Genomic DNA, 12658 nt, shown 5'->3' with positions numbered 1-12658 from the left:
ATATGTTCAATATGTGCCTGGGTGGCTCAGTCCGTTGAGCATCCAACTTCGACTCAGGTCATGATCTCATGGTACAGAGCCCCACATCAGGCTCTGTGCAAACAGCTCAGAGCCTGGAGCCTGTTCTGGATTCCTCCCTCTCTGCCCTCCCCTGCTCATGCTGTCTTTCTCTCTCTCTCTCAAAAATAAATAAACCATAAGAGACTCTTAAAAACTGAGAATAAACTGAGGGTTGATGGGGGGTGGGAGGGAGGGGGGGATGGGTGATGGGCATTGAGGAGGGCACCTGTTGGGATGAGCACTGGGTGTTGTATGGAAACCAATTTGACAATAAATTTCATATTAAAAAATAATAAAAATAAACATTAAAAATTGTTTAATATTTCAATGTTTAAATGTATCAAAAGATTTTATTTTCCAAAGGTTCCTTCCCTCAAACCATAATGCTTTTTAATCCCTTTCCCAGACCTAAAAGTAAAACAAAACCCCTCCTTCCTGGCTCTCCTCATGACAACAAAATGGTTGCAGCACTACCAGGTCATGTCATGTCTATAACACCCATTCACAGGGAAAGTGCCCTCTGCACAGACCAAATATGCATCAGGTTCTATCACTCTCACAGCATTGCCTCTGTTCCAAAGATGAGCCTTCCTATAGAGCCCCACCTTCACCATGAGTCAGAAAGTTCTTTCAGCAGGACTGAATCTATCATAAAGGCACTGAATCTCACTCCAAAAAAGAGAGAAGCCACTTTAGTTCTTCACACAGTTGATCACCCAATTTCCCTTGAACAAGTTCAATTCAGTTCTAGCTTGCAAGTGTATAGCTGGGGACAGAAACAGAACAACAATGAATGGCTAACCAGTAAGAGAAAGAAAAGGATAATACTCAAAGTATCTACCAAGAAAAGGAATGTACAGACATACAAAAAAAATTAAATACATATTTCAAGTCATTGATAGTGAGTCAGAGTCCCACATATCACCCCAAATTCCCTAAGAGCATCACAATCAGATGAGAAAAGGAGCAAACAAGAGAGTCACTAAGTGGAATTAGGGATTTCAGTGAGGAAGTAAACAAGTATCACTGTATTAGCATCATAATCATTTGTTTCTATTAATAATATCAAATAGTCAGAAAGTTCAGTTAAATAACTGATGCCCAAGAAGTTGAACTGGCAATAGGGAACACTTTATTTTTGCAATGCTTAAAGATTTATTCCTTTCAAGCATGTATCAATTTTGAATTTTTGAAAAACGCAAATCTGTGGAGGAAATAATGTCCTAAGCTGACAAGGGTACAGAGAAATAAGAACCCTCACTGTCCTGGCAATAGTTAGTTTCAAGCAACCAACTGTTTAGAAGTAGGAGGCTAGGTAAATTATAGTATATCCATATTATGGAACAGCAGTCATTAAAACAATAAACAGGGGCGCCTGGGTGGCTCAGTCGGTTAAGCGTCCAACTTCAGCGCAGGTCACGATCTCGCGGTTCGTGAGTTCGAGCCCCGCGTCGGGCTCTGGGCTGATGGCTCAGAGCCTGGAGCCTGTTTCCGATTCTGTGTCTCCCTCTCTCTCTGCCCCTCCCCCCTTCATGCTCTGTCTCTCTCTGTCCCAAAAATAAATAAACGTTAAAAAAAATAAAAAATAAAAAAATAAATAAAATAATGAACATGCCAGACATAAGAAAAGATTCACAGTATAATAGATTTAAAACAAAAGATTATAGGACAATATATACAGTATGGCCTTAAATTTATTTTAAAATGTCTACTTAAATGTGTTTATACAAAAAGACTAGAAAGATACACTAATATGTTGAGAGGGGTTATGTGTGGGTACCAAAAGTACGATATCATCCTTATTTTCTTTTTGTGTGTATTTTTCTATATATACTGACATTTCTCTAATGAACATACATATATAATGTACTCAAAAGGAAAATTATTACACAGAAAAAGAGAAAGCTTAAATGTATTCCACATACTGAATTCACAATACAGGGAAGAATACATTACATTTCAGAAAAAATTCCAACAACAACAACAACAAAAAAAAGACAAAATCTTTTCTTGGTGCTTTTAAAGGTTTAACCTTGAGTTCTCTGGAAAAGTCACTCATCCAAAACACAGCTTCCCCAAAGATGTCAAATGAAAGAAGAATTGTTGGGGTAATTTCAAACTACACCCAATTACCTGCTACAAGACTTCTGAATCATTGTTGTGATAACTGTGAAATTCTAGGTGAAATGGATTCATACTGGAATTCTAAGGCTGCCACCCAAAGTCAGTCATTTGAACTCAGCAGTAAACCTTCTTAACAGGCTCAAGAAATAGAAAGGCTAAGAGGGGAAAAAAGTGTATTCATGATGGCACAAAATTCTAACAACTAAATATTATCAGATTTATAGCTTGATTTTTAAAATACTATCAGGATGTATAGGGGCACTTGTACCCCAATGTTTATAGCAGCACTCTCAACAATAGCCAAATTATGGAAAGAGCCTAAATGTCCATCAACTAATGAATGGATAAAGAAATTGTGATTTATATACACAATGGAGTGCTACGTGGCAATGAGAAAGAATGAAATACGGCCCTTTGTAGCAACGTGGATGGAACTGGAGAGTGTAATGCTAAGTGAAATAAGCCATACAGAGAAAGACAGATACCATATGTTTTCACTCTTATGTGGATCCTGAGAAACTTAACAGAAAGCCATGGGGGAGGGGAAGGAAAAAAAAAGAGGTTAGAGTGGGAGAGAGCCAAAGCATAAGAAACTCTTAAAAACAGAAGAAACTGAGGGTTGATGGGGGGTGGGAGGGAGGGGAGGGTGGGTGATGGATATTGAGGAGGGCACCTTTTGGGATGAGCACTGGGTGTTGTATGGAAACCAATTTGACAATAAATTTCATATATTGAAAAAAAATTTAAAAATAAAAATAAAAATAAAAAAATTTAAAAAAATACTATCAGGATTGGGAATGCAAGCTGGTGCAGACACTCTGGAAAACAGTATGGAGGTTCCTCAAAAAACTAAAAATAGAACTACCCTAAGACCCAGCAATTGCACTACCAGGTGTTTATCCAAGGGATACAGGTGTGCTGTTTCGAAGGGACACATGCACCCCAATGTTTATAGCAGCACTATCAACAACAGCCAAAGTATGGAAAGAGCCCAAATGTCCATCGATGGATGAATGGATAAAGAAGATATGGTATATATATATATATATATATATATATATATATATATATATATACACACACACACATATACATACACACACACACACACACACACACACACACACACACAATGGAGTATTACTCGGCAATCAAAAAGAATGAAATCTTGGGGCGCCTGGGTGGCGCAGTCGGTTGAGCGTCCAAATTCAGCCAGGTCACGATCTCGCAGTCTGTGAGTTCGAGCCCCGCGTCAGGCTCTGGGCTGATGGCTCGGAGCCTGGAGCCTGTTTCCGATTCTGTGTCTCCCTCTCTCTCTGCCCCTCCCCCGTTCATGCTGTGTCTCTCTCTGTCCCAAAAGTAAATAAAAAATGTTGAAACAAAAATTTAAAAAAAAAAAAAAGAATGAAATCTTGCCATTTGCAACTATGTGGATGGAATTGGAAGGTATTATGCTAAGTGAAATTAGTCAGAGAAAGACAAATATCATATGATTTCACTCATATGAGGTCTTTAAGAGACAAAACAGATGAACATAAGGGAAGAGAAACAAAAATAATATAAAAACAGGGAGGGGGACAAAACATGAGACTCATAAATATGGAGAACAAACTGAGGGTTACTGGAGGGATTGTGGGAAGGGGGATGGGCTAAATAGGTAAGGGGCACTAAGGAATCTAATCCTGAAATCATTGTTGCACTATACGCTAACTAATTTGGATGTAAATTATTTTTAAAAAAAAGAATATTAAGAGAGGAAAGAAATTATTTTTCATTAAGGTTTAGTTTTATATAAACAATCTTGGACATACTGTTATAGAACTAAGGAGAAGGCTTCTGTAGAGGTAAACACCCCGAAGGTCACTTGATCAGTGAAAGGTAATGATTCATAGCATTTGACTTAAAACATAGCTCCATTTGGCATATATTTTCTTAACTATTATTTAATAAAACTAAAAGTTTTTACTGGGAAAAAAATAAAATACTATAAGGATTAACAAAGCAAAATAAAATTCTTCACTAGATTGGAATCCTAATTAAGCATTTATTGATCACTCACTATTTGCTAGGTCCTGGGGTTACAAACATGAAGATAAAGTTCCTTGTCCTAGAGAAGCTTAATTCCCCAAGGCAAAGAGATGTAATTAAGCATCTAAAGGGATAAGTTCCATACCAAAGGTTGGTACCAACTGCTGTAGGAGCAAGCAACAGTGCTTATTTATATCCAGCAGAGCTGGGAAGGCATCAAAGGGATGACATTTGAGCTTTTTAAGTTGGCATTTCCCAGGCAGAGAAAGATAATCATTGCATTCCTGTCATAGTATAATAATCTAAGCAAAGTGACAAAGGTAGGGCCGTTATAAACCTGTCTGGAAAAAGGATGAGTTGTCCAGCATATCTAGAGTATAGGGAATGTGAAGAGAATGTCAAAAACAAAACTCAAGAAAAGTTTGGGGCCACCCTTCCTCCTGTACATGAAATGTACATGAAATTTCATACAGAAGATGAAAATGGACTTAACATCTTCCTAGTGCTATAATTTCTTTGTTCTCCACACTTAAATATAAGGCCACACAGACCACTTTAGCAACATCTTTCCCCCTTGGTTATGGACCACAATCTGGCTATGAGCCCACCCTAATCCCAAACACGAATAGGTTCACAAAAGTGGCACAGCTGGCAATTTCATAAAATGTCAATAAGTCATTCAGATTATTTGTGTTCAAAATAGCAAAACATATTTGTCTATAAACTAGACATTTCCCACTAGATAACATTTTTTTCTGATTCTGTTCAACCCTTTTACCAACCACTTGGAAAAAGAAAACAAATTTGTCAATTGGGTAGATAAAGGTTCAAAAAAATAATAATATATGACATTGAAAATTCAAGCTTCAAAAAGACCTGACAGGCTGTACTGCTGAGCCAAATACGTTTAGCCCCCTACCAACTTAGGACCAATAGGGGCAAATCAAATATGCTCCCCTTTGATGAAATGTAATGGAAATAAATATAAAATCTTTTTTAAATAAAACTAATAATTTTACTTTTATATTTATTATCAATTGTACAAGTTCAGGATGGAAGAGACTTGACTTCAGTTCATGTAAAATAAAATATAGGGTTTAACTGCTGTAACTTCAGTATGAGTAATTAGTGTGAGATAGTAGCTCAAAAGTCCAAAAATCAAGCTTTAAAATCTTCTACATGCCTGGCACTGAGTTATATCTGCCAAGAATACAAAGATAAATTTGACACAATCCCTACTTTTAAGAGTTTATAGCCTAAAGCAGTGGTTTTTTTTAACCATGGGTCACAAGATCCATTGAGTGAGCTGCCACCAATACTTCTCACTTAACAGAAAATATCAGAGTACACTGTACAAAATACACAGTACTATATCATAAAACTTTTAACTTTTTCATATATATGTATACAAGTCTATGTATGTGTAGATACACACACAAGAGACAGCAATTTTGTTTTTAATGTTTATTTATTTTTGAGAGAGAGACAGAGCATAAGTGCAGGGACAGAGAGGGAGACAGAATCCAAAGCAGGCTCCAGACTCAAAGCTGTCAGCACAGAGCCCGATGTGGGGCTCAAACCCACGAGCAGCGAGATCATTACCTGAACTGAAGTCTGATACTTAGCCGAAACTACAGCCACCCAGGCACCCCAGAGATAGCAACTTTAAATGTACTTCTTATTGTAGGGCATAGTAAAAAATTGGAAACACATTAGTCTAGTGGAAGAGGACAAAATAAATATACCACTATAAGGTACAAAGTTTTATGAACTTAAAAGAATAAAATCTATCTAATTGGAGAAAGAGAGGGTCAAGGGTCTAAAAAGATTTACAAAGATAACAATATATGAAAGGAGCCTAGCTAGGCAGGAAAAACTTTGAGAGATGGAGGAGGTAAAAGACCCCACATAAAAGGAATAATATGAATGAGACATGATGCAGTAAATAACAAGTACTTAATTGGTGACAAATAGTCCTGGCACATGACAGCACTAGTATAATTAAGTCGAGATTGAAAGACTTGGTGAAAGTTCAGTTCCACTAAATTATAAAGTACCAGTAGGTCAGCAGATGAGGCTGAAAAGCAAATTTGAGACATAACATGAAAGTGCTAGGCATGTGGTAAACACTTAATCACTTAATGAATGTCAGCTATTCCAACTAGACTTACTTAGTTCTAGAGCCTGAAACCCATGTATCTCTAAAATGCCTTACAATTCTAAAATGTTATAAACTACTGAAGGGCTATGATGCAAATTATTTAAATATAGGCACAGAACACAGACTTCTAAGAAATTATAGGGAGTCTATTCAGTAAGGAAGAATGTTCGAATTACAGCTCTCTAAACAATAAAATAGGGCTATCCCAAAAAGTGGTTAGGGCTTTTCACTAGATGAATCTGAATAAAGGCCAAATGCACATCTATCTGAGGTATGTTACTAAGTCTATAATACAAAGTTCTGCATTCATCATAACACTAATTCTTCCATCAGTTTTGGTTCTCACTCACCAGTGAGTAAGAGCTCATGAATGAGTTTCGAAGAGAGAAGGAGAAACAGATGGAAGCAGGAGGCTGCGATTTTATTCCACTGCAGAAAAGTAGGAAAACAGGAAGCTTCTGAATGACATTTCCCAACATAGTAATTATTTCTACTAGAGTATCCTACTGTGTGATATAGCAAATCATCTGCAAGTACCTGGACCACAGCTAAAATAATATGGCAATGTATTTTTGAAGACTTTTTTAAGTTCCTTGAGGCTTTATGTGAAAAAAAAAATCTTGCTTTTCCGTACAAAATGTGTCAAAAGGGGTTATGCAAGAGTCGAGAGCAAAATCATAAACAGGTTTGTTCATTAGAGTAAAAGCATAATCTTAGAATTAAAACCCTAATATAGCATATCCAATAATGCTTACACACTGGGAATAATTTCAGATCATTCTTATCATCAAGAATAAAGACACAGATTTCAAAAGAAAGATTCAAAATACAAACTATTAAAAATTAAAATTAGCACCAATGTAAAAATATGATATGAATATATATAAAGTACTTTCAACCTCAAACCTCAATGACCATTATCTTGAGACTGTTATGTTTCCAAATATGTCTAAAATTGCTAAACAGAAAAAGGTGTCATGTTTACAATTTAGTTTAATGTTTCTAAAGCACATTCTCTTTTAACACTGCATGATAATTTTTGTTTAATGTTTACTTATTTTTGCGACAGAGAGAGACAGAGCATGAGCAGGGGAGTGGCTGAGAAAGAGGAGACACAGAATCCGAAGCAGGCTCCATGCTCTGAGCTGTCAGCACAGAGCCCAAGGCAGGGCTCGAACTCATCAACCGCGAGATCATGACCTGAGCCGAAGTCAGACACTCAACCCACTGAGCCACACAGGCGCCCCTTAACACTGCATGATAAAATGAACTATAATATTTGAATAGACTACAGAATATTGTTGCATAGTGACTTTTCTATTAAGCAGTAGGGCACCTGGGTGGCTCAGTCGGTTAAGCATCCAACTTCAGCTCATGTCATGATCTCATGGTCTGTGAGTTCAAGCCCCACATCAGGCTCTATGCTGACAGCTCGGAGCCTGGAGCCTACTTCCAATTCTGTGTCTCCCTCTCTCTCTGCCCCTCCCCCGTGTGTGTGTGTGTGTGCGCGCGCTCTCTCTCTCTCTCTCTCTCTCTCTCTCTCTCTCTCTCTCAAAAATAAACATTAAAACAAAATGTTGACAATTTCCTGTTGGCTATTTCCTGTTTACTTTACAGAATTACAGATCAAAACAAAGACCTCTTGGGGCACCTGCGTGGCTCAGTCGGTTAAGTGTCCGACTTCAGCTCAGGTCATGATCTCGCGGTCTGTGAGTTCGAGGCCCACGTCGGGCTCTGTGCTGACAGCTCAGAGTCTGGAGCCTGTTTCAGATTCTGTGTCTCCCTCTCTTTCTGACCCTCCCCTGTTCATACTCTGTCTCTCTCTCAAAAATAAATAAACGTTAAAAAATTAAAAAAAAAAACAAAGACCTCTTGGTTTGAAAAGGCACTCAATAAATATTTGCCAAACTCAACTTCTTTCCTCTCAGCTAATAGTGTCTTTAAAAAAGCGAACATATCCTTCAGAGCTCTTTAAAAACGTGCCTTCTGACTTGTCATGTCCTAAATGTGTATTCATTACCAGTGCAAGTCTTTACAATTAGAAGCAGAACAATAAATATAACTATGTAGTCTTTTTTTTATGTTTATTTATTTTTGAGAGAGACAGAGAGAGACAGAGAGACAGAGTGCAAGCAGCGGAGGGGCAGAGAGAGGGAGACACAGAATCTGAAGCAGGCTCCAGGCTCTGAGCTGTCAGCACAGAGCCCGACATGGGCTCCAACCCACGAACTGTGAGATCATGACCTGAGCCAAAGTCAGACACTTAACCGACTGAGGCACTCAGGCACCACAAGAATGCCTTATCTTTTGAGCCACAGATACACGCTACTGACAAAGTCCTTTCAGAAGCAACATGATGTAATAAAAGAAGCTGTGGCTTAGACTCCCAAAGTTCTACGTTCAAATCTCAACTCAGCACTAACTGACTTAAATTCCCTAGATCAGTCCCTAACTCCTCTCAGCTAAAGTTTCTTTCCCACCTGTTTCAAAAAGAGGGGAGAGGACATATTATGGTGTAAGGCTCAAGTAGAATCATAATGTGGAAGCTCCCTGTAAACACTAAACCCCAATCATAAAACATCAAGCACATCCTCATTTTTTTTTAATTTTTTTAACCTTTATTTATTTTTGTGACAGAGAGAGACAGAGCATGAATGGGGGAGGGGCAGAGAGACAGGGAGACACAGAATCAGAAGCAGGCTCCAGACTCTGAGCCACCAGCCCAGAGCCCAACACGGGGCTCGAACTCACCGACCGCGAGATCGTGACCTGAGCCGAAGTCGGACGCTTAACCAACTGAGCCACCCAGGCGCCCCCATCCTCATTTTTTAAAACAAAATAAAGTCCTGGGTATATGATATATTCTCTATCCCTAGTAGATGCCTTTACCTGTGAGAGGTATGGGGCCCTTACAGAGGTTTCAAACACTGGGATTCCCTCATGGAACAAGTAACTAAAAAGCCCACTGCCTTTGCACTATTTCACTGAACCGTAGCCTATTTTAGCCTATTTACCAACAGATTTAGTGAAATTTTGTGATCACTGGTTCTTTCCAATCTGGTTTCATCAACCTATTCCTTCTCCGCCTTCAGATGCCTCTGCACCACAGGATCTTTACAAGGTAAATTTCTTTTAAGGACCCAGGGCTTTTTTTAAAAAGTGTTTTTTTGTTCTATCTGGGAAAAATCAAGCAAAAGGAAATCTGGTAAAAATAAGGCAGAAAATATGAATTACTTTTTATACAAGATAAAAATAAATATAACATTACAAAACTAAAATATCAGGTATTCTGGTTGGTGATGAGGAAAAACTGTTATGGTTTATTTACTAAGTGTGGATTAGGAAATAAACAACAAATGCCCTGAGTTATTAAAAAAAAAAAATTACCTTATGACAGCAGAATAAACAAGATAATGACCTGAGGCAAGCTTCCAGCCCTAAGATGACAAACTAGTACATATGTATTCAAACTTTTGCTGCTATTCTATTTTAGAAGTTAATTATAAACATTCTTGTTTTGTTATCAGTGTTTGCTGCTGCTGCTGTCAGAGGATGAGAAAAGTATTTTCTTGATCTTTGGTTTCTATATTGGGTAGTTTGGGTGCCATCAACATGGGAAAAGACAACTATTTCACAAAAATAGGTGGATTGTTCTCACCTAATGCATTTTAGAAGAGGAAGCTTCTTGGAAATGTAAAATAAAGAATGGAAAGATACAGGGCTTTCTAAGCATTCATGGCAACAGAAAGGAAAACAGAATCTCAGAGGGAAAGAGACATAAAGAGTCAAAACATGGCTAACGGGTTCAGTAAAAAACAGCCCTTTTAATACTAAAGAAGGATAGCAAAAAAGCCAAGTGTATCACAAAATATTGCCCATTGCCAAGAAGAAATATAAGGAGAATATTCAATTGCTGAAGGACAAAAAAGGACTAACCACCTCTGAGATCCAGTTTCTTCATCTGTATGATGAAGATAACATTAGAACTGCTCTGGGACTCTATATGGTATAACATTAAGTAAGAATCCCTAGCAACACGGTGACTGACCCAAGACTAAACCTCAAAAAAGAACAGTTTTCTCCCCTTCCTCTAAAGTCAACCACAGAATATTACAATGAATAGAAGCTCATTTATCACCTAGTTCTAGGTGAATAAATCAAATAATTTGAAAATGTTGTAACCTGTATAGAATTCCTGTATTAAAAAAAAACAAAAGCTAAAGTAAAATGTTTCTACAGAATCTCAAACACCTTACCAATGTCAAATACAGATGAATAGCTGCAATGGAAAAAAAATCCTTTGCAATGCTGCAACAGGGGACTTTTCCCCTCACTAACATCCAAGCAGTTTCTCCAAATTGGTAGGGAGTAGGTACAAGTTTTCCCTCCTTGCTGTAAGGATTCAATAAGCAATAAGCAAAACAAGCAGAGATAGAAACCTATGCTCCAAGCTGGTCATAAAAATCAAAGCTGAAACTCAAAATACTACCTCCTAGGAATAATGATAATAGATTTTCAAACTAGCAATTAAATAATGCAGCTAACACACTATTTTTGATTGACTATTTTTCTTATTGTAAGTATAACATTTAAGCTACTTTATAGGCTGAACCAGATTTTACTAAATAAAAAGCCTAAGAGTGTATCCTAACGTGCTTACGGAAAGAGATGTACCCTGAGTTTTGAACAATTTCTACAAGAACTTTCAGACCATAACTGAGGAAGGGACAGTAGAACAAAGCTGTGAGAGAAAGTAGGAAAAGAGATGCCTTGTTTGGCAGGAAAAGCATCTAAAGTACGCTAAATCACAACTGTTAATATCTTCAGAATAACAACATCTCTCATTTACAAAGCATTTAGGTCCTTCCCTGTGCCCAATGCTGTGTCCTCTCCACAGGAAATAACCATTTTTCTAAAGCTAAACCCACAGTCCTAAGAATGCAAGAATTTCATTCCATCTTCCTGATTAAATCACACACCAAATCCTAGTGCCTGGAGATTCACATATGCCTATCTTGATTACCCTGCACTGTGTCCTTCTAAGAACACATCAGAGGAAATACCTGGTATTATTATTACTCTGAGTACTACAGGGAAAAGAAGAAATTAACATTTATTAAGCATCTGGTACACTTTCATTTGATTTTCACAACCCTGTAGGTAAATATTATCCCCAATTTACACATTAAGAAAATGATGTTAACTTGCCCACAACACCAGTAAAGAGAAGCCAGGACTCAGAAATCTGCTAACTCTCCTACTGAAGGATTCTTTCCCAGAAGGAATCATCACTTAGGTGCCACTTTCACATCAATTATTTGTTATTCTAGTTCAGCAGTTCTGAAAGCAAGTTATGGAGAAGATAAACCATCAACTCTTCATTTCATGGAATATATATATATATATATATATATATATATAGTATTTAGAGAACTAAGAGAAAAGGTAAAATGTCCCCACAGGCGAATCCCGGCTCTTTGCATCATTTCCCAATTCCTTCTCAACAGAGACTCAAGCACTAGGGCTTCTTTTATCGCTTCCATCCTAGCATACTATCATGCCATTGTAGCAGAGCTAATTAAAAACTTTAGAAAGTTACCTTTCAAAACAGGATTTTATACCAACATAGAAGATCTCTCTGCAGGTCCTTAAAATTCAATAAATTCAACTTTCACATAACTTGCCTGATTGTATTCCTAAATGTTTGTTACTACTGCCAGTTTAAAAAGTTATTTCGCTCCCATAAGAGACTCTTAAAAACTGAGAATAAACTGAGAGTTGATGGGGGGTGGGAGGGAGGGGAGGGTGGGTAATAGGCATTTGAGGAGGGCACCTGTTGGGATGAGCACTGGGTGTTGTATGGAAACCAATTTGACAATAAATTTCTTCTTAAAAATTTTTTTAAGTTATTTCGTAGTGAATTGTGAGTTAAATCTTGATTGAACTGAGGTGAAAAAAAACATGAGAAATAAAAATCTATGTTTAGAGAGATTTCCCCATCCATAGTTTTCCATTACAAGTTGGGAGGTAGGGGAACCTGTACACTCAACCTTTTAAATCTGTTTTTAACCCAATAAGATGGCACAGGACTTACAATAATGCATTGTGGCTGAGCTCTATCATGTTATTGCCACAAAACACTAGCATTATTAAAAGGAAAACTAACATTCAACCCTTTGTATTATTAAATATTCATTCTTTTTAAAGAAGTTTAATGTTACAAGAATCATTTAGCTTCTGGAGTTTAACACTTGTAAGATAAAAAGAGGATTCTAAGATGAATAA

General features: G+C 37.4%; 1 protein-coding gene across 12 annotated transcripts in view; it reads right to left on the bottom strand.

The window, feature by feature from the left end:
* The window catches only part of DOCK3 (dedicator of cytokinesis 3), a 598286-nt gene that overhangs the window by 584573 nt on the left and 1055 nt on the right, over nt 1–12658 (bottom strand). The window lies entirely within an intron of this gene.

Source organism: Prionailurus bengalensis, chromosome A2, assembly GCF_016509475.1.
Source record: "Prionailurus bengalensis isolate Pbe53 chromosome A2, Fcat_Pben_1.1_paternal_pri, whole genome shotgun sequence".
Classification (NCBI taxonomy): domain Eukaryota; kingdom Metazoa; phylum Chordata; class Mammalia; order Carnivora; family Felidae; genus Prionailurus; species Prionailurus bengalensis.
This window is presented reverse-complemented; position numbering and strand designations above follow the sequence as displayed.